This window comes from Tamandua tetradactyla, chromosome 9, assembly GCF_023851605.1.
Source record: "Tamandua tetradactyla isolate mTamTet1 chromosome 9, mTamTet1.pri, whole genome shotgun sequence".
In the NCBI taxonomy this organism is placed as follows: domain Eukaryota; kingdom Metazoa; phylum Chordata; class Mammalia; order Pilosa; family Myrmecophagidae; genus Tamandua; species Tamandua tetradactyla.
In genome coordinates this window covers 69,839,662-69,862,667 of record NC_135335.1, presented here as the reverse complement: position 1 = coordinate 69,862,667, position 23,006 = coordinate 69,839,662, and the positions used below count along the sequence as shown (strand labels likewise).

General features: G+C 35.6%; 1 pseudogene; it reads left to right on the top strand.

Moving 5' to 3' along the window:
• The window catches only part of LOC143645723 (monocyte to macrophage differentiation factor pseudogene), a 34,643-nt pseudogene extending 15,046 nt beyond the window's left edge, over nt 1-19,597 (top strand).
• Nucleotides 19,598-23,006: the final 3,409 nt, after the last annotated feature.

Below are 23,006 nucleotides of genomic sequence, written 5' to 3'. Positions count from 1 at the left end.
AAGAACCAGGAATGTAGGAGGCCCAAGGAAACCCCATTCAAAATGGCGAGCTAATTTTATATTAGAGAGTCTTAATTGCCAATATATGAAGGAAATAATTCATTAGAATCCTTGAATGTCACATAGAAAAACTTGGATTGCCATTTAAAACGCAAAGAAAGTGTACCCAGACAAGACATCACAGAAGTCATGATCTAACACTGGTGGTAGATGTTCAGGACAAGTAGAGGATTCCAAACTCCAGGAAGAGAGTTTCAAATGTGGACAGAACATAGACTCACATTAGGGATGAAGTTTACATCCTAGTACATGTAAATTAGCAGTAGGAAATTTAAATTGCATCTATTATTAATGGACGGAATTAATTCTCTGAATAAGAAACTGCCCTCAAAGCCCCGAAGAAGTTCATAATAGAAGAGATAAATAGAATATATATATATTTTTTAATCCAATGAGAATTTGTGCAAAACATTGAAGGGAATTTTTCATATATTGTTGGTCTTACTCTATGTGTTCATGTTTCATTAATTTGTTGCAAATAATGTATGCACTACAGCTAAATCTGCATTTAAATCTTGGCAGTAGACTGGTAGAGATGCAAATATCACATCAGTCTTGCTTCAGCTGCAGCATTTTGGGAGCGCCTTTCAGGAATGTAGCATTACTCTAATCCTCCTTCTGCAGTTCAATAATCACAGCCTATGCAGCTTTCTTTCTCTGTGTGATAACTGATACCTATGATGCTGCCACAGATTGAATCATTTTAACAGTCATATCTGAAATCATACAGTGAAAACTTCCATTGTTGTTCCCTGTCTTTTTCTATCTTTTAATTTCAGAGCCTCAAAAAATTATTGGCGAAATTCATGGACACATGATTTGCTCATGTTTTCTAATCTCAACTGGCCCTGCTTTGTTGCTCAGCAACAATTAATTCATGTCATATAATTTGGAGCAATATTACTCTCTATCTAAATCAAGTAGTTTCTCCATGTTCTGTTATGACTCAGGAGGACGGTTCTACTTTGCTATTGCCAGAACGCAACATACCAGAAACAGAACAACATTTTAAAATGGGGAGTTTAATAAGGACTTATAATAGATTCTGGTTCATATAAAAACTTCATTCCAAGTGACAGAAGCCAACAAAAAGACTTCATGTTGTTTGATTATACCTCAGGAGTATATCAGCTCTCCAGCCCTGTGTCATAATCTTGTCTGCAGGGATCATGATCATTTTTCCTTCCCACAAGACATCACACTGGTCCATTACATTGATGATATCATGTTGATTGGACCTAGTGGGCCAGAAGTAGCAACTACTCTAGACTTATCAGTAAGGCATTTGTGTGTCAGAGGATGGGAGATAAATCCAACAAAAATGCAGGGGCCTTCCACCTCAGTGAAATTTGTAGGTGTCCAGTGGTGTGGAGCATGCTGAGATATCCCTTCTAAGTTAAAGGATAAGTTTTTCATCTGACACCTCCTATGACTAAAAAAGAGGTGCAATGCTTAATTGGTCTCTTTGGATTTTGGTGACAACATATTCATCATTTGGGTGTGCTACTCCAGCCCGTTTATCAAGTGACCAGAAAAGCTACTAATTTTGATGGGGACTTGAACAGGAGGAAGCTCTGTGACATGTACAGACTGCTATACCAGCTGCTCTTTCCTGGCCCAGAGCTATGGTTTCTTGGGGAGTTCCTTACAGAGTGAATTGACTGAGGAAGAGAAAACTTGGTCCTGGTTTACAGATAGTTTAGCATGATATGCAGGATCTACTTGAAAGTGGACAGCTGCAGCACTACAACCCCTCTCAGGGGTGTCCTTGAAGGACAGTGGTGAGGGGAAATCTTCCCAGTGGGCAGAATTTCGAGCAGTGAACCTGGTTGTTCATTTTGCTTGGAAGGAGGACTGACCAGAGTTGTGTTTGTATGCTGGCTAATGGCAGTATGACTAATGGTTTGGTTGGATGGTCAGGGACTTGGAAAGACCATAATTGGAAAATCGATGACAAAGAGGTCTGGAGAAGAGGTATGTGAATAGACCTTTCTGATTGGGCTAAAAACATGAACATATTTGTGTCCCACATGAAAGCACACCAGACAGGAAGGTTTTAATAATCACTGGATGAGATGACCTGCTCTGTGGATACCAATCAGACTCTTTCCCCAACAACTCCTGTCATTGCCCAATGGGTTCATAAACAAAGTGGTCATCTTGGTAGGGATGCATGGGCTTAGAAACATGGACTTCCACTCACCAAAGCTGACCTGGCTACAGCCACTTCTGAGTGCCCAATCTGCCAGCAGCAGAGACCCACACTCAACCTCCAATATGGCACCATTCTGCAAGGTGACCAACCAGCGACATGGTGGCAGGTTGATTACATTGGATCACTCCCTTCATGGAAGAGGCAGCAATTTGTTCTAATTGGAATAGACACATACTCTGAATAGGGGTTTGTTTTCTCTGCATGCAATGCTTCCGCCAAAACTATCATCTGTGGGCTTACAGAAAGCTTTATCTATTGTCATGGTATTCTACACAACATTGCTTCTGATCAAGGAGCACACTTCACAGCAAGTGATGTGTGGGAATGGGCACATGTTCATGGAATTCTTTGGTTTAACCATGTTCCCCATCATCTAGAAGCAACTGGACTGATAGAATGGTGGAATGGCCTTTTGAAAACTAAATTACAGTGCCAACTAGGTGACAATACCTTGAGGGACTGGAGTAATGTTCTCCAGAAGCTCATCCACTCTATGGTGCTATTTCTCCCATAGCCAGGATCCACAGGTCCAGAAACCAAGGGATGGAAATAGGAGTGGTACCACTCACTATTACCCCTAGTGATCCTCTAGGAAAATTTTTGCTTCCTGCCCCTGTGGCTCTGAGCTCTGCTGGTCTACAGGTTTTAGTTCTAAAAGGGGTAGTGCTTCCACCAGGAGAAACAACAATGATTTCACTGAACTGGAATCTAAGACTGCCACCTGGTCCCTTTGGGCTACTCATGCACCTGGATCAATAAGCCAAGAAGGGGATTACATACTGACTGGGGTGATTGGCCCTGGCTATCAGGGGGAAATAGGACTGCAACTAAGCAATGGAGGTAAAGAAGAGTTTTCCTGGAATATAGGAGATCCCCTAGGGCGTCTTTTAGTGCTACCATGCCCTGTGATTAAAATCAATGGAAAACTGCAACAACCCAATCCAGGAAGTACTACCAATGGCTCTGAAACTTCAGGAATGAAGGTTTGGGTCACCCCACCAGGCAAAGAACCACAGCTGGCTGAAGTGCTTGATGAGAGAAAAGGGAACATGGAATGGGTAGTGGAAGAAGGTAGTGATAAATATGAACTACGGCCACGTGATCAGTTACAGAAATGAGGACTGTAATGCTGCTTTGTTCCTGTTATACTGTTTAAGTTGTAAGATATCAAGTTTAAAAATGAATATTATCCAAGAACTTGCACCCTATTCTGGGGAGATTTAATGTGGTTTCTGTTATATGCAGGACAGATGAGTATTGATAGGTGAGGGGGAAAAATGTATCTTTTATTGTTTTCTATTTAGAAATTAGCTATGGATTAAGGTGATGAATATAGCTGCCAAGTTGACAAGTAGTAAACTGTCATGGTCAGGTTTATGTGTCAAATTGACTAGGTAGTGGTACCTGTTTGTCTGGTTGGACAAGTGCTGGTCTGTTTGTTGCTATGAGGATATTTCATAGAATTAAATGTGATCAAGTTGGCTGCATCCACAGCTGATTCCATTTGTAATCAACCAAGGAGAGTGTCTTCTGCAGTGAGTGATGCTTAATCTAATCACTGTAAGCCTTTTAAGGAGGATTCAGGAGTGACAAACTCTCTTCCTGCTTTGGCCGTCGAGCCTCTCATTGGAGTTCATCCAGACCCTCCTTCATAGCCATCAGCTTCACAGCCTGCCCTGCAGATTTTGGACTCTACATTCTCATGGTTACATGAGACACTTTTGTAAATTTTGTATTTGTGGATATTACGTGTTGATTCTGTTTCTCTAGAGCACCCTAACTAATACAGAAGTTTAGTAGTTAGACAAGCTTTGCTATAATGGTGTTCAGGGAAAACTTTGCTAAAATGTGATATTCATGTAGACACTCAAAGATAAGCAAGTAAACCATGCATGTAGGAATTGGAAGGGTATTTCAGGCAGAAGGACAAGCAACGGTAAGGCCGCTGCATTAGGAGCAGGTTTAGCGTATTCCAAGAAGAATGTGGAGGTCTGCATGTCTGAAGAAAAACAACACAAAAAGAAGAAAGAAAGGGATTTTGTAACAGTAGCAAGACTGAGAAGTGGTCAGATATGAAATATATTCTGAAGGAAGAGTAAAAAGCATGAGCTTACAGAATGAATATGCTATGTGATAGAAGACAAGAACTTTTCATCCAAGATCATGGTCTGAAAAACAAGAAGGGTAGTATAGTCAATAACTTAAGTTAGAGAGGCTTCAAGAATAGCAGGTTCTTATCAGGTGAATCCGATTAGGAGATACTAATTTTGTAAAACCTGTTTGATATTTAAATATAGAAGACAAATAGGTTAAAAGATATTTGTTGAGTTTAGACTGGAGATAAAAATGTAGGACTTACCAGTCTATACAAGTCGTTTAGGGAAAAGATGGTTCAAGAAATCAGTAGAATATTGATGTACAAGAACTGAGGCCAGGATCTCTCCAACCTTTTTGTCAAGGAATCAGCACTGGAAACTGAGGGGTGTGTGTTTCTATCAGCTATGCTAAATGTTACTAACAAATCAAGTAATATCAGAATGAAAACTTATCATTAAATTTAGCAATATGGATATCATTAACAAATTTCAAAAGAACACATTTGCTGAAGTGAAGGTAAACTCCTGATTGTAAGTACTCAGCATGTCACTGAGGAAATACCTTATCCTCCCCATAAGTTATGTCCCCATTTACTTTCAGACAGCAATAATTATATCCTTGACATTTGCCTCTGTTTTTCAACCATAAGCCTTTCCAACTTCAGATAAAAATCATCTACTATTGAAATTGATTATATTTTCACAAATAGCACATCAGTTCCCTTATTTTTCTATTTCCATCTTTCTGCCATCAATACATATCAGTCCACACATAAATACAACTGCAACAGTCTTTGCATTTATCTTACCTTCTCAATAGCAGCTTAATTCCATGTCATCATTTTTTTCTATGCTGTATTTATTTTCAAAATGAGGTTTTCTATACTGTCCTCTTCCCATTAGAAAAGCTTAATGGCTTACACCATGTTGCAAATTGAATATAACCCCACTTCTATTTAACTGTATTTTCCATTGAATTTATTCAATATTCCAATTTTTAAAAACCCTCCACTAATAATATGCCTCTCTGAATGCCACCACCACCACCTTGTACAGCTCCTCTCTTTTGATCATTTCTTGAAATAGTTACTTAAACCACTGGCTCCATTTCCTCACCAACTTATCTTTTCTTAACACAGTACAATCTGTTTTCTATCCCATCACTACTCTGAAGTAGCATTGCTAATGCCTTCATTGATTTCCTCATTTCAAAAACCAGTGGTCAATATCCTCTTAGTTCACCTCTCAGCATTTACTGACCTTGTTGACTCTCTTTCTTGAAACAATTTTGCGACATCACATTCTCTTGGCTTTCTCTTAAAATTCTGACTTATCCTTTCTGGATTTCCTTTTGGCTTTATCCTACTCTACATAGCCAAACTTTTGGAGTTCTTCTTTACACTCTATACTGCTCCCTAAAAAAGCTTCTTTACTGCCAACTCCAATAACTGTCTATGTACGAATCATGCACAAAGTTTTATGTCCTATCCAGGCTCACACTTCTGATATTGCAGATTCACATCTTTGCTCAGTTATCTACCCCAGAGGAAACTTATAGGTTCCTAAAGCTGAATTTGTGGTCTTTCTTCTATAAAAGATTTTCTTTCCAGGATTACCTGGATTCAATATACAATAAATGGAACTATCATTCTCCCAAATACCACAATCCAGGTGCCACAGAGTAACTTGGAAAACTCTTATGTCTCTGATCTCTAATTCTTCAACATGTACTTTTGATGTTAAATCTTAAATACTATTTGAATTAGCACATAGCTATTTTCAAACTGTACACTTGGATATGTCATTGGCCCTCAAGTGGCCCAATGGAAGGGGATATTCATTTTTCTTTTCATTCAAACTTCTTTTCTCTTGCAACTCTGCTTCACTCAACAGCAATTGTTTTATTTTTAAAATGAAGTTATGATGGCAATATGTTTACTGTTATTCACTTCAATAAGTCACCATTACTTTTAGGATGAAGAAAATATCATTTTAAAACTCTATGGGACTAGGGGAAGAGCCCATGACATCAGGGTCTCATCTATCATTCCTTCTCCCTTGCAAGTAGACAATATTTTCTTATCTGTGAATCAGCTATCCTGGCCTTTCATTTTATACATACACCCCACTATATGTAATATGTTTTGTCTTCTCACCTCCATCCTTAGATTTTTTTTTAGGGCATTCTTCACCAATCTATCCAACTAGGATAGGTTTATTAACATAGATTCTCTAGCACTAGGCACCTTATATCACAGCCTTCTCGGGATCATATAGCTGTCGTTTTAGATATAGTCAAGTAATTACACCATTCATGTCTTACTCTCTTTTAGACTGTAATGCCCCAAGAGATGGAGTTTCTTGTAATGTGAATTATGGATTATTAGTATATGGCATGTTATCTGCAATTATGCTCTATAAATTATTCATTGAATTAATTAATTCCTGGTAATGAAATTTCTATTCAATATGATGTTAAACTTCTTATATAGCTTTATATGGCATCATTCCCCAATAATTGCTTGTGTAGAATAGAAGTTTACAACTTACTCTTTTTGAACATGAGTCCTGCTTTTCCACATTTTTTCCCACATTCCATACTGTTTTTTCTGACTGCAATTCCCTCCCACCCACTTTTCATTGCTGTCTTTTAAAATTTTACTTGATTTTGAAAACTCACCTTGAAGGTGGTGCAATTGCAGAATTATTATTTTTTAGTTGTTAAAGTTAATATTCATTTAAGTGAAATAAAATTCTAAATACCTTGTCATCTATTAGACTTTGATTTAGCCGGTTGCCTGATACTGCTCTAAATGGTTGTAATCTCGGGGCATTACATAGCACACATTTTGTTAAACTAAATAATTTTACTCTTTGGAATCCTGAAAACATCAAAGCAATTTATAAATGGTAGCATTAATGGTTTTTGCATTTTATTTACAGATCCTAGCAATGCATAAGGATGCATTTCTTGATTTAAATTTTCAATGAATATCAAGATTAACTATTTCTCAAGTTTCCTGGATAAAGACAAATACTCTTGTCAACAAATGTTGATGATCATTTTTAAAAGTTGATACCAATTTATACATGATGCAATTTTCATGATATCTTATAACTAAGAATGTAATTCATTATTCATACTGAAAATACATTTTAAAGAGTCCTTTTCTTGGAAATAAAACATTTAGAAAAGAGAGCTATAATTTGTTGAAATGAATATAAGCTGATCATATCAATATTATTGACTCTAGCTGTAGAACTCTTTTAGAGTCAGTTAAATTTTTATCATTAGGTAAATATTTCAGTATGGTTAGAAATGTTTCTATATTTGTATATGGGTTTTAAAAAGTGCAATATCCAGTAAGATTATATATAAAAATATTCTCAACATATTGCCAGGCAATCAAAGGGGTGCCGAAAAGTCGGCAAAGTAAGACCCTATAATTCATGGGAAATTTGTTTCCTTCATAATACTATATACCCAGTTTCCCCAGTAGATTGCAAGACACTCCCATCCTTATATAGATAGATAGATAAATATTTCCAAGAATGTGAAGAAAGATTCTCTGAAGCAAAAATAAAAGTGATAATGTATGAAATATAAATATAAAATGATTAGGAGGGACACTATCAAGTACCGTATATAAAAATCCATCATTGCTTTATTTTTATAATGTAGGTTTTGAATTTGGGTACTGCTGGGATTTGGTAATAAAGGATACCTATTCCTGGACAAATAATTTACATTACATATTCAATATTATCAGTAAATTTATGTTTTTTTTTAAACCAGCGTTAGAAACATGGGAGAATTAATAATGCATATAGAAGGCACTAAGGGTTAGAAAGATCATCAGAAAGATAATAAAAACAATAATATCAATGATAATGGTAATGGTTTAAGTTATGAAACAATTAGTTTAAAAAGAATCATCAACAACTTTGGGTTGTAAAATTTTGATTTTGAAATTATAAAAATGTGAATTGACTGATGAGCTTGTTTGCTGATTGAACACAGCTCCACAGTGGATTATTGAACTGGAAGAACGGAAAACACATTGAAGTATTTTTCCCAGAAAGTAGTACCAAAAAAAAACCCACACAAATTTTGGAAGTAAAAAATAAGTAGTTTAAAAACCAATACATGGATTTTAGTTCCTTAAGAAAAAAAGAGGTAGAGGTGTCATTAAGAGACAATGAAAGAAGAATTTATTTCATTTTTAATTACTGTTAAAACAATGGCCCATTTGTTTATCCACTTTATAGCTATTATTATAATGATTAATATAAATATATTAATTTATGCTTACATGAATAATTTTTTAAATAAATAAAAATATTTTTCTTACACAGACTTTTTAAAAGTGACAATGCTATGGAATTTTTAAAAGCATTATTAAAATATAAATGAAAACATAAAAAAATAGATACAAGCACACGTGCATTTTTCCTTTTATTTCAGGTGGCATCTGGAAGCCGAAAGAAGCATACAATTTAGGAAAAGAAACTCAACAATTGCCCTCACATTCAGAAGTGTCGATTGTCTTCTGTTTTTTGGAGATTATGTGGCCACATCTGGATTTGTGTATGTTCTGTCATCCTGAAAAAAATACCCATTACCTTTCCTGATGTGTATGAGACTCTAGGAAGTTACAGGCCCATCCACTGAATTGTCACATTCAGCCATTTCTAATCCCCCTCTTAGAGTGCAGATTCTCCGACACGTTGATAAATTGAGAATTTCTCTAAGAATGGGCAACACTTTGGATTTGTGTTAATAACCACAGTGCAAGGTCCGTGCTCTGAATTCCAATAGACTGCTGAGGGATCAAAATAAATGTGTACATTTCCTCCAAATTCCTCTATGTTTACCTAGTTACTCCTCCTTAGTGAACAGAAAGTCTTTGAACGTTGTACTTTCGTGAGAAATTTCACATACAATTTTTCTTTCATCCTTTTAATTTGTTGGATATATATTTACCTTTTCTTTGATAAACCTTGTTTGCAATTCATAAAAAAAAAACAATTGTCTCTCTTAAAACCCATTTAAATTAAATTACTTTTATTTTATGTACCTGTAATTTAGTAACAATTTTTCAACCACAAGTTCACCATTTAAACCTGTATTTTGTGATTTGTAAGGTTTGAAGTCTGGAAACTACATTTCATTTTCCTGATTCACTTGTAAGTTGGTTTCTTATTAGGTTTTAAGAAGGAAATAGCAGGGGATTAGAAGATGAAAATAGATGAAAAGAAAACTCTTCTTGCTTCTTGTTCCTATCAACGTACACACAATAGAATTAGACAATTCAAATTCCAGTGTCCCAGCTTTTTCTGTACTCTCAAGATCACCCACTTTCAGCTACCCAGAAAAAACAGTCACAGCCATAATGAATACTGTATCCTCAAGTTCAAGTCAACAATGCCCTCCCTCAAGAGATCTTAGCAACGACCAAAGTGCACACCCCAGTGATCCATGCATCCACTCTGTGTCACTCTGCTAAAAACCTGGGCATCAGTCATTAACTCTCCCTTCAGTGTCCAAGCAAAAGCTAGGAATCCCTCATCGCAGGGTTGAAGAATTACTGGCAGGGTGGTCTCTTATAGGCCCAATTATCTATTATGTTGCCCCAGATGTCAGAACACCAGCTTTTCATGGACACCTCCTAAAAGCTCCAATATTCTCATAACAACATATTTTTCTGTGTATTCTTCCTGACCCACCAGAGGTAAGAGAATTATTTCCTTTAACTACTATCTCAAAATAGTTTTTCTAGCCTATTAAAACCAGTCATCATTTTTCAATGTAAAATAACCTCTATTTGGTGTAGGGTGTTTTTATTATCCTGACTGACATAAGAATTGGTACACGGAATGTTCCCAGGAAAAAGGTTCTTGTGCATGGGATTCTGGGATAAATTTGATAACATAATTGTTTGGCAGTGAAAAGTGCCATCTTCTCAAGAAACTTGTATAGGTGAGAGTATCAATGTGTGGTGGACAGCATTGCTGGATTATACACTGGTAATGAGAATGTGCTGTGAATTCCAGTAAACTGCATTGGATTGGAGTTTAATATAATTGAAGCAGTATTTGCTACAACTGTCTCCAAATATGCCCAATCATAATGCATAACAAATCATGAAATTTTATGACAATACACCTCTAAATAATTGCACTTACAAAATATTCTCACCCTTCCTGGAGCAGTGATCTTCCAAGAAAAGACTTTTAAATTAAAACTCAAACCAATTTTCTTTAACTTCAATAATGAAAATAAGTTCTCTCTTATGATATTATCCAGTTTCTGAGTATCTTAAAGGGAATATCCTGAAAGTTAAATTTATTCTGTGTCATTTTATTCCTTGCAATATCCTCCCCCCCCCCCCCCTTTCTTTTGGTTGCATGGACTGGGAATATCTTTTTAAAAAAAATGGAGCAATAGGTTTTACTCTTATGGTAGAATTTCTTTGAGGGAAGAAGACTAACTTGGCAGAGAAATTGCATAGGTGATATTTGAAAATGTTAACTCAGATTGAAGCACATAAGACTGTATAGCTGGAAGAGATTACTCCATTCTTTTACATTATATTTTACCGATGAGGAAACTGTAGTTTGAAATTTAGTTAGTAGTTAATAAATTTACTTGTAGATCCAAGACAGGTAACCAGAGATTCTGACTTTCCATCAAGTGTCCTTGTAATATTCTATGAATTATTTTGTATTTTTTTCCTACTCCTGAGTCATTGTTAACTTATGGCAAATGTCAATAGGAAAGAGTTGCATATTGTTTTTGTGTAATAAAAAATTAAATCTATTCATTTAAATGTAAAAATGTGGATGTTCTTTTTTAAAAAATTATTAGTGTGCACTCACCAGTGTGCAAGCTATATCATTTGGACCAGACATTTGTTGATTATCTGACAAGTGACAAAATTACAATTTGAAGATGTTTTCAAGTTTAGTTGAAGCCTCCATAAAAATGATCAACATGTCTCAACTCTCTGGTGATTTGAATTATATATAATATATAGCCTGGCATTTAACAATGCAATCAACTCATAAAATGTAGGTGTTTGGAACATAGGAGGGTCACATGTGTATCTTGAATAAGTAATAAAATAGTCAGTGAAATATTTCATCATCTGTAAAAGCAATTTTGCATTTACTAACAAAATCATGTTATTAATATGTGTGCTAGTTTAAGTAATGTAGGTTTCTAAGTAATTGATATCAGTAATTATTAATTAAAGCTTTTACTTTTCCATGGGCAACAAATAATGGATTGGCCAGTTGAAAGTAAAATCTTAGGAGAATAGGCACAATTATGTCCACAATAAATGTAAAACAAACTAAGATAATACATATGTACTTTTGAAATGGGAAATATTTATTCTGGTAAATCAAATTATTTTTACCCAGAATCTTTTCTCTGTTTCTTGATATGATACTTTGAAAAATGCTTCCCTTTGCATGTATTAATTCTGATGCAAAGCTCCGAATACAGTATCTATTTCTGAATGTAATTTTGTTACTTCTTTTTTTTTGTTCCTTTTTAAAAATTTTTTTTTATTAATTAACGGAAAAAAAGAAATCAACCCAACATTTAGAAATCATACCATTCTACATATGCAATCAGTAATTCTTAACATCATCACATAGATGCATGATCATCATTTCTTAGTACATTTGCATCGGTTTAGAAGAAATAGCAACAAAACAGAAAAAGATATAGAATGTTAATATAGAGAAAAGAAATAAAAGTAATAATAATAGTAAAAAAAAAAAAAACAAACCTATAGCTCAGATGCAGCTTCATTCAGTGTTTTAACATGATTACGTTACAATTAGGTATTATTGTGCTGTCCATTTTTGAGTTTTTGTATCTAGTCCTGTTGCACAGTCTGTATCCCTTCAGCTCCAATTACCCATTATCTTACCCTGTTTTTAACTCCTGCTGGACTCCGTTACCAATGACATATTTCAAGTTTATTCTCAAATGTCCGTTCACATCAGTGGGACCATACAGTATTTGTCCTTTAGTTTTTGGCTAGTCTCACTCAGCGTAATGTTCTCTAGGTCCATCCATGTTATTACATACTTCATAAGTTCATCCTGTCTTAAAGCTGCATAATATTCCATCATATGTATATACCACAGTTTGTTTAGCCACTCTTCTGTTGATGGAGATTTTGGCTGTTTCCATCTCTTTGCAATTGTAAATAATGCTGCTATAAACATTGGTGTGCAAATGTCCGTTTGTGTCTTTGCCCTTAAGTCCTTTGAGTAGATACCCAGCAATGGTATTGCTGGGTCGTATGGCAATTCTATATTCAGCTTTTTGAGGAACCGCCAAACTGCCTTCCACAGTGGTTGCACCATTTGCCATTCACACCAACAGTGGATAAGTGTGCCTCTTTCTCCGCATCTTCTCCAGCACTTGTCATTTTCTGTTTTGTTGATAATGGCCATTCTGGTGGGTGTGAGATGATATCTCATTGTGGTTTTGATTTGCATTTCTCTAATGGCCAGGGCACATTGAGCATCTCTTCATGTGCCTTTTGGACATTTGTATTTCCTCTTCTGGTAGGTGTCCGGAAAAATCCACAACAAAACTACTAGAGCTAATAAATGAGTACAGCAAAGTAGCAGGTTACAAGATCAGCATTCAAAAATCTGTAGCATTTCTACACACTAGTAATGAACAAGCTGAGGGGGAAATCAAGAAACGAATCCCATTTACAATTGCAACTAAAAGACAAAAATCTGTAGCATTTCTACACACTAGTAATGAACAAGCTGAGGGGGAAATCAAGAAACGAATCCCATTTACAATTGCAACTAAAAGAATAAAATACCTAGGAATAAACTTAACTAAAGAGACAAAAAACCTATATAAAGAAAACTACAAAAAAACTGTTAAAAGAAATCACAGAAGACCTAAATAGATGGAAGGGCATACCGTGTTCATGGATTGGAAGTCTGAATGTAATTTTAACACTCTGTAGTTATTATATCAATTTGAGATGGACAAATAGTTCCAACAAATAAATTTAAATACTCATATGTTCCCCATTTACACATTCATAAAAATACTGTTTTATAATGAAAGATAAACATAAATCCTGCTTTCAAATTCCTGTTCTACCAAGAATTAGCTTTTTTATTCTAAACAATGTGATAATTTTTCTATTTCATATTTTATTCACTTAACCATAACATCTACTTTATTAGCAAAGGCCAAATAATGGAATTGGAACTGTGGTGAATTATGAGATAAGGGACTTAATATAAGAAATAGACCTTTTAAAATTTTGGTAGGAAAGGGAACAATCACAGACAGAACAGGGGAGTGAGAAGATCAGCTGAGTTAATAACTTTCCAATTAGTTACTAATTTGTGCAGCACATACTCATTTGCAGAAAGAGTAATATCAAGAGGGAGATAGTAGAGGAGGGCATGTGAGCCTGTTGCCTTTGTAGGTACACATCCAAAAACTCCGTGATGAACCAGGATTTATGAGACAGCAAGGCTAGTAGGCAATAAGAATTAGAGACTGAATTGGGGATGAGGCAGAGAGGACTATCTAGAAAAGTCTGGATGACTCACCATCTGTCATCATATCTAACTACAGCAGTGTTCAGACAGTAATGGCCAAATCCACACTCCTTAATTTCACATATTGTGAAAATTGATGATTTGCTCAATTTTAAGGTGAGATCACAGAGGGAAGTGGAACTGGAAAACATAGTTCCCGGATTACCCAAATTAGCAATAGAATGATCTTGTACGACACCCTCGTTGGAGGAGTACAGAAGTTAACATGTAAAGAAATTAAAATGATTTTGGCTCCGTGTCATGGATTTTTAACTACTATGGGAGTTACCCTTTTTCCCCTACCCCTGATCACCACCTACATCTAGGAAGCTAAGTACAATGAATGAGATAGCGTTATCAGATATTGGAAAAGAGGTAGTACAAGACCGCAACAACTGAACTAAATGAAACAAATGGAATTTTAGGATTGTGCCATCTTACTGTCAGCACTCAGTTTCCAGAACTCAGCAAAGCAATGTTGAACTCAAACAGAGTCAGGAGCCTAATGAGTAGAGAGGCAAAGATCAGAATTTGAGGAGGTTGAGGTGCATAGAATCTGAATATATCCGGTGAAGGACTTTGATCTACACTATATAAAAAATTCTTACAAATCAATGATAAGCATACAAAAACTTGATAACATTTATGGACAACAGTTATAAACACTTCACTAAAGGAGACACTCATTGCAAAAAGTACCTGAAAAGATCTTTAACATAATTTTCATCAGAAAAATGGAAATTACAACAATAATAAGAATTTTAGTAGAATCACCAACCTTAAAAAGACTGACAATACCAAGATCTGAGACTTTACAGAACAGCTGGATCATTTATTATTGTTAGTGGAAATGCATAATAGTATAGCCTTTTTTGATAACCATTTGTAGTTATATACAGAGTTAAAAGATTTATTTTCTATGCAATTTGCTAAATATAATAGAAGATATGAAAACATGGATCTGCATAAAGGTATATGCATGGATATGTATGGATGACTTATGTGCTGGTTTGCAAAGATGTATGCCCCCTAGAAAAGCCATGTTTTAATTAAAATCCCATTTCATAAAGGTAGAATAATCACTATTCAACACTGTATGTTTGAAACTGTATCAGATCATCTCCCTGGATGATGTGATTTAGTCAAGAGAGGTTGTTAAACTGGATTAGGTGACGACATGTCTCCACCCATTTCGGTGGGTCTTGATTGGTTTATTGCAGTCCTATAAAAGAGGAAATATTTTGGAGGATGGGCAATTCAGAGAGAGCAGAGCAGAATGACACAGCCACGAGAAGCAGAGTCCACCAGTCAGCAAGCTTTGGAGATGAAGAAGGAAAATGCCTCCTGGGGAGCTTCATGAAGCAGGAGGCCAGGAGGCAAAGCTAGCAGATGACACTGTGTTTGCCATTAGTCCTTCCAGATGAGAGAGGAATCCTGACATTGTTCACCATGTGCCTTTCCAGATGAGAGGGAAACTCTGACTGTGCTCGCCCTGTAAGCTTCCACTTGAAATAGAAACCCTGAACTTCATCAGCCTACTTGAACCAAGGCATCTTTCCCTGGATGCCTTAGATTGGACAATTTCTATAGACTTGTTTTAATTGGGACATTTTCTTGGCCTTAGAACTGTAAACTAGCAACTCATTAAATTCTCCCCTTTAAAAGCCATTCTGCTTCTGGTATATGGCATTCCAGCAGCTAGCAAACTAGAACACCTTATTCATAACAGCCCCAAACAGGAAACAACCCACATGTCTATTAACAGAACAATGGATAAAGCCAGTTATCCATTGCAGCCATACAATTGACTATTAATTAGAAATTAAAAATAATGGGCTAATTATGTACACAACAAATCGTGACCCTTAAAATCATCATAAGTGAAAGAAGCCAACAAAAAGGCTTCATTTTGTATGATTATGCTTAGGAGAAACTCTACATAGTGGAAAATTATGGAAACAGAAGGCAAATTAGTGGTTAGTGAAGGAGGGGCATTGGTAAGGAAATTTCCAAATTGGCCTTAGTGACTCTGGATATTGGCAGAAACATTATATATCTTGAATTTGGTAATGGCTACATCAAATTTTATATCACAATCAAGTTCTTTGTTATAATGCATTTCATTTTCCTTGAAAAATATTTTTTAGAAATTTCGAGTTTGCCAAATATCACTTGGGACTAGTGAGGGAGAAATTTGTTAGAATGGCAACAGTGATTTTTATTTCTGTATTGATCCTTGACAAAATCCTGCTTAAATTCCCATGTGATCCTACTGCATTGCTTGTGTTGGTACCCACAAGGTTAGTATTGAATGCCACTCTTGATAAGACCCCAAGAGATTTAAGAACATCTTAGAGTTATTTTTCTCTGACTTCTTTTGTGCAATTTGTGGAACATGAAATAGAAAAGGTAACTATTGTCTTCCAAAGGAAACCATTTTTAAACAAAATGTCAGTTAAGAACTTTTCACTCTATTTTTTCCCTTAGAATGAAGTTTCTACATGAACCAGAATCTATTTGAAGTCCTCTTTTTAATTATAAAGAATATTATGCATACAAACATTTTAATGTTAGTTTCCTCCATTTTACTCCCTGCTATCGTCCCTGAAAGTTTAGCTGTCATAGAGAAGATATTAAAGAAATATTGCTTAAATAAAATCAGCATGTTTGATGCATATCAACTGTATAACTACTGGGCAGAATACCTAGCCTCTAAATTTCTTGGCCCTTATTTGTAAAATGGAAATAATGAAGGATTTCCTAAAAGTTAAATGAGATATTGGACATAAAACAATATGGAGTGCTCAGCACATTATAAATTCTCATGTGTTAGCTTTCTTTACTTTCTTATTAAAACATATTTTTTCAGAACTTTCTTGACAAAAAGTCTTAAGTAATACTGTTTTGGCTATTTAACACATCAAATCCACCAAGAAAACTCAGAGATTTTCCTACCTTAGAAAATAATACTGACAACCTAATGCTGCCCAGAACAATTTCTATGGAAAGTCCCAAATTCCTTTGAAAAATGACAGTAGCATTATAATATGTGTATAAACTCCTTTTAAGATGCAGAACTCAGTTAAGCTTTCAAAGACCTGGCAGTTTTTTGAGGACATGCCTTTAAATCATCATCATTTATAATTAATTGGTTTACAGGCCTATATATTAATAATTGTTATAATATTTTGAGCACAAACGCTTAGTGGCATGTCCAGGTCTCATTGTTGTACAAAACTTGATGCATACATTTTGAGCATCTTAATAATAACCTTAGTACTTCTTGATTCTGTATGCATATTTTCTCATAAAGGTCTGGTCGAATTGCGTACAGGCTCTGTAGTCTTAGGAACAGCTCCTGCATTTATTCTGAAAATTAAATATTATTAGAATTTATATTGCTTTTTATCTACTCAGTGGAATGTGAATATATAAGTGAGCTTTATAAGTGTTGGTAAAGAGATTAGAAACTTACTTAGAGACTTCTGGTTTAAAAATATGATGCAAAATTATGCACATACATTAAAAACAAACGAGAATAAAAATGTTTGCATTAAATCAAGAAACTTTCATTAGTTCAGTAGCGAGACCTTTTGTTTATATGAGACTATGATTTTAAGGATTCAACTTTGAAGATAAACATATATATTTGATTCATGTGGGCCTTTAACCCAGTATGTCTTGTCTCAAAGCAGAGGGGATTTTGACAGAGAGAGAAAGAGAGAGACAGACAGACAGACAGAGAGACAGAAAACAGCTGTGTGATAGACACAGAGATTGAATTATGCCACAAACCACTAATAGAACCTTACAGACTTCAGAGAGTACAAGAACCTGCTGACACTTTGATTCAGTCTTCTAGCCTCCAGAACTGTGAGACAAAGCATTTTTGTTGTTGTAAGTCACCAGTTTTTTTGTACTTTATTAGGGAAGCCCTGGGGAGCTAAGTCATCTGATTTTCTGGGATCATATAAAATTTACTGCACCTAAATATTTGTAAGCAAGCATTTGCAAAGAGCTTAATATTATACTGTAGAGCAGAGAGTTTTGAGACAGATTCTGTAGCTAAACTAGGTTTGCATCATAGTACCGCTCCTTTCTAGTTATATGACCTAAGGTATGTCATATGAACTCTCTGTGTTTCAGTGTCCTCACTTTTAAATTAGGGAAAATGATAGTGTCTGCTCAAATTAAATAATTAATGTGGTGCTGGTTCATGAAATTTTTTAGAAGGAGATAGGTACTAGAAATTTACTGATTGATTAATTCCCCAAGAAACTAAAACCATTCAAAATCTGTATGAATTAAAAAAAAAGAGATTTAAATACATAAAAATTATAAAAGATACAAAAAAGTAACAGACAAGTCTACAATCCTAGTGGGAGATTTTAAGAAACCTTTTAAAGTACTGATCGAACAAGCAGATATATTTGATAAGAATATAGGAAACCATAAGTTCATAAAATTGACCTCCATGATACACACTCAAGGAAACAGAACATACATTTCTGTCAGGTAAATGTTTGATATTTACTTAAATTGACTAGCTGCTGAATTTGCAAAGCAAGTTTTAACAAATTGATGCTGAAATAATGCTTTATGATAAAAAATTATGCTTGGCTAGCAAAACAGTTTTTAGTTAATTCCTGGAAATTAACCCATAAAATCACAAGAGAAACTAATTTGGCCTGATTAGGAATTTGACACAGCAAGACATTCTTCAGGAAATGAATACAAGCTGGTCGATTTACTGCACAGATAACAAGAATTATTATAGAACCCTAGCAATTATGCATTGTGGTGCAGTACAAAGATAGACAAGTGACCAGGGGACAATAAACCCATGAGGCCCTCGCGCTCTGCCACGGGTGCTGACCAGACTGAGTTCTCCCACCTACGAGAAGGAGCTGAGGATCAATGCATTCCATAATCGATTCCAGTGGTTCATGAACCATTGGGCCCCAGCCAACGGCTGTTAGAAACCAACTTGCTATGAACATGCTGCCAACTGTTACCCACAGGCATTCCTCATTGTTCCAACGTTGTGGGCAGTGCCCTCCTCCATCGGCTGTCTGATGGCCGCTGGGAAAAGATAAGAGCGTGGATTTAAGGAATGTGCCTCTGTGCCCTGGTCATCATATCCACCGCATTTCACATTGCTTCGTGGAAAAGGAGCCACTTAAGTACAGTGGAGTCTTATTATCACGTATGTAATAGAATGGTTATCTCCTTCTTCATTGCTGCTTCCGAAGCTCCATGGTTAAATCTCCATGAACTTGGAACCCTGGCATGTCATATGTGTTAATTTATCTGGCTCATGGAAGCTGGGAGAACCATTTATGTAATTTCACTACCATGAAAAACATAAGGTAACTGAACTCTTTTTCTATCTCATGAAGGGATTTTCTCCAGCTTTGGTGATAACATCATTGAATAAAACCAACGGACTTCACGAAATTGCTTGGGGCATGGGGGGTTGTGTGGAGTCATTGGGTGCATTAATTTATTGCTTGGGAGTTGTGTTCTTGAGGGTGCTGGCATCATTCCATTCACCCATGCCATCTGGCACCTCGCTGTGGCCACAGCAGCTTCATTGCATTATTATGTCATTTGGAAATATCTTTGAAGTCCTATAGAGTTTATGTAACATTTATGATCAAACTGTTCTTGGTCGCCAAACCAGTATTGTTTCGATTATGGCACTTGGGAGTAGGGTAGAGCTGAAAATTGCACAGAAAAAAAACAAAAAAAAGACAATCGATTCTTGAATGCATTTATCTCCGCTCCTTCTCAGAAGCAGGTTGCTGGGTCTGGTCAGCACTGGCGGCCTAACTCTCGTGGGTTTATTGTCGTCTATTTTTCTATCTTTGTACTATACCACAATGCCTAATTGCTAAGGGCCTACAATAATTCTTGATATCTGTACAGTTATCAAAGACAACTGTCTTTGTAATATGATTACTGTGAAAATATTAAAAAAAGAGAGTGATGAAAATATACTGTGCTATGATTTTTGATAAAGATCACTAAGCATTTTTAAAAATTAAGGCTGGGTTTTTAGGTATCTTTTTGGGGAAAAAAAATGGTTTATCTTGATCACTACCTCTCACCATATGAAAAAACAATAAAACTTTGAGAAGAAAATGTAAGTGAATAAATTATGTAATTACCCGGGGTAGATGAAGATTACATAAAAGCAATAAACATAAGAAAACTGAAAATTTGTCATCAAATGTAAAACTATATATTATCAAAGGATAATATAAGAAGTGAAAAAGTAGAATGCAAGGGGATTATATATTGGTATACATATTTTCTTTATTTATCAAAGGATATGTGTAGAACAAATGTGTAGAACAGTCAATCAAAAGCAAGCACCTTACCCAGGGATGAGTTCGGCTCTGACACTGTGGGATCAACAATGCCATCCTGACCAAAAGGGGGAAAAGAAGTGAAACAAATAAGGTATCAGTGGCTGAGAGAGTTCAAATAGAGTACAGAGGTTACTTTGTAGTTTACTCTTATGCAAGCTTCAGTTAGGCCTTGCTACCTATCGTAATTTGCCAAACCTCAACGAATATCAATCTTGCTAATCCTAAAGAATATCTAGGGCATCATGTAGGATTCTACAAAGGTTCCACGCACTAGGGTAACTTTCCAGAAACGTACAACCTCCAGGTGGGTGCCTGGATCATATAAGTCCTGGAATGCTGAGGGGCCAGCCTGTCTAGGACATCAACTAGTTCCATCCTCATCACATATTATCAACAGCTTCTTCAAACATCGAAAAGTTAGAAAGGGCAAAGCCCAAATACCCCTAAAGAGTGGAAGAAAGATCAGAGGTGATATTGGAGTTACACAGAGAAGGTAGAGTTTAACAAGTGAGTATGATTATTTGATCATTATATTATTTCTTTTAGTCTCCAGTACCTCAGAGCAGTTAGAAGTAGAAACCCAAAATGGTGGAATTGCAACCCACACCAAACTCATACTAATTGTTGCACTCTGTTTTGAAAGTTATTGCTTTTTAGTATATATGTTATTTTTCATAAAAAAAGAAGAAACAATATTTCTTCTAGCCTCCAGTGTTTTTGGAGGAGCTAAAAGACTGAAATTATGAAATGTTGACCCATAACAAACTCTGAAATCTGTTCGGCATCTATTTATTGATGTGTACATTGAAAATCATTGTTTTTTCTTTTATTTGTGTATATGTTATAGTTAATAATAAAAAACATTTAAAAATAACAATTTATAAAACATATGACCACTAAATATGTAAAATGTTCTATGTCATAGATTATTAAATGCAAAACAAAGTCAAAATGGGCAAATGAAATGACAGACAATTCCATGTTTTGTGAGAATATAGAATAAAAAGGATTCTCATGTCCTGCTGCAGAAATGTGGATGGGTAAGTCATTTTTGGAAAAGTAGCAGCAGCATAAACTAGAGCTAACTCACTCATGTATATGCCTCTGTATCTCCACTTCTTTCTATATGCCTAACATATATATTCATAAAAATATATTAACAAGACCCTTCATAGCAGAAATACTTGTAAAAGCTAAATTTGGAAAAAAAGAAAAAAAAAACCAGTGTCCAGTGACAGTCAAACCAAGTAATAAAATATAATATATTCATGCAGTGGGATCTTAGTCAACATTGAGGATGAACTAAGTACTACCAAAATTCAAGGGACTTCCAGTTTCTGACTCAACATATAATGAACTTTGAAGTCTTTATTCCCATCTTAATGAGAAATAAGCTAAAATACTGAAAATCAACAACTCTTCTTACACCTGAGAATTGAAGCCAATGTGCACAGCACAGTGCTGAAAACTGGAGACAAGCAGAGGGCGTGGATCAGAGCTGACCAGGAGCAGAAATCTCCATTGTAGCCAGCTCCAGGTAGGAATGCTTGGAGTGTAACTGAATTGTTAAAGGCCAAGCACGGACTGACTTGAGAGAGGAAAATTCCTGGATGCTCAGTTGTAAGGGGTTCCTCACGCTTTTGTGGGCTTTGAACCCAGGATCTCTATTACGATTTCACTATGAATATAGAGAAAAACCTTCATGCTTCTATCGAGGGAAAGAAAAAGTAACCATATTGAAATATGCCCAGTGTGTTTTGTCCTCCTTAATAAAGACTTCCCCTCAAGGGAAACAATTTGCCAGAGCTTAACCAATATGAGTTTTACCAGAACCTAACACCTCTTAAGTAAGAGAAATGCCAAACTCCAGGTCTCTCTAGCTTTCCTTTCTCAACTAATGGGGGGAAATATATATATGTTAAGAGGCAATTGTAAAGGTCGCATCCCAGGAGCATAGACTCACTAAAAACGTGAGACCTAATCATTGGAATATAGAACGCCTCCCCTTCCCACATCTCACCATCACCTCAATAGGACATCTATTGATAGCAAGGGATCATAGCTGAAAAGAATAGCAAGGTCCAGATAGTATTTATGAAGGTGTCTTTAGGGAAACTCAAAGACAATACAGGAGACCAAAACAAGGACATCAGAGGAAATTTTAGCCTCTGACACCAAAAGCTTCAACAAAGAGCAAACACAGCGTACCTAAATCCTAGACAGATAAACATCAACCCTCACACTGAAGTCTTATTTACCTCAATTCAGTTTAACTGATATTTGAGATCATGTCCAGCTCTCAACTGGAAAATTATCAGAAAAAACATACAGTCTGAAAATACAGGGCAAATATCAAAACAAGATTCAAATATGGGAGAGAATTTGCAGTTTTCAGCCAGAATTTAAGATAATTATGATTAATATGCTAAGGACCATAAAGGAAAAAGTGGAAAATATGCACAAACAGAAGGGTAATATAAACAGAGAGGTGGAGACTCTAAACAGAATCAACATTAAATGCTAGAAATAAATTTTTAGAAAATCCTGTAAGAGAAATGAAAAGAAAAAGGCTTCAATGGGCTCATCAGTTGACAATCAAATGCAACAATATGGATGAATGTCACACACACAATTTTGAAGAAAATAAGGAAGAAACAGATT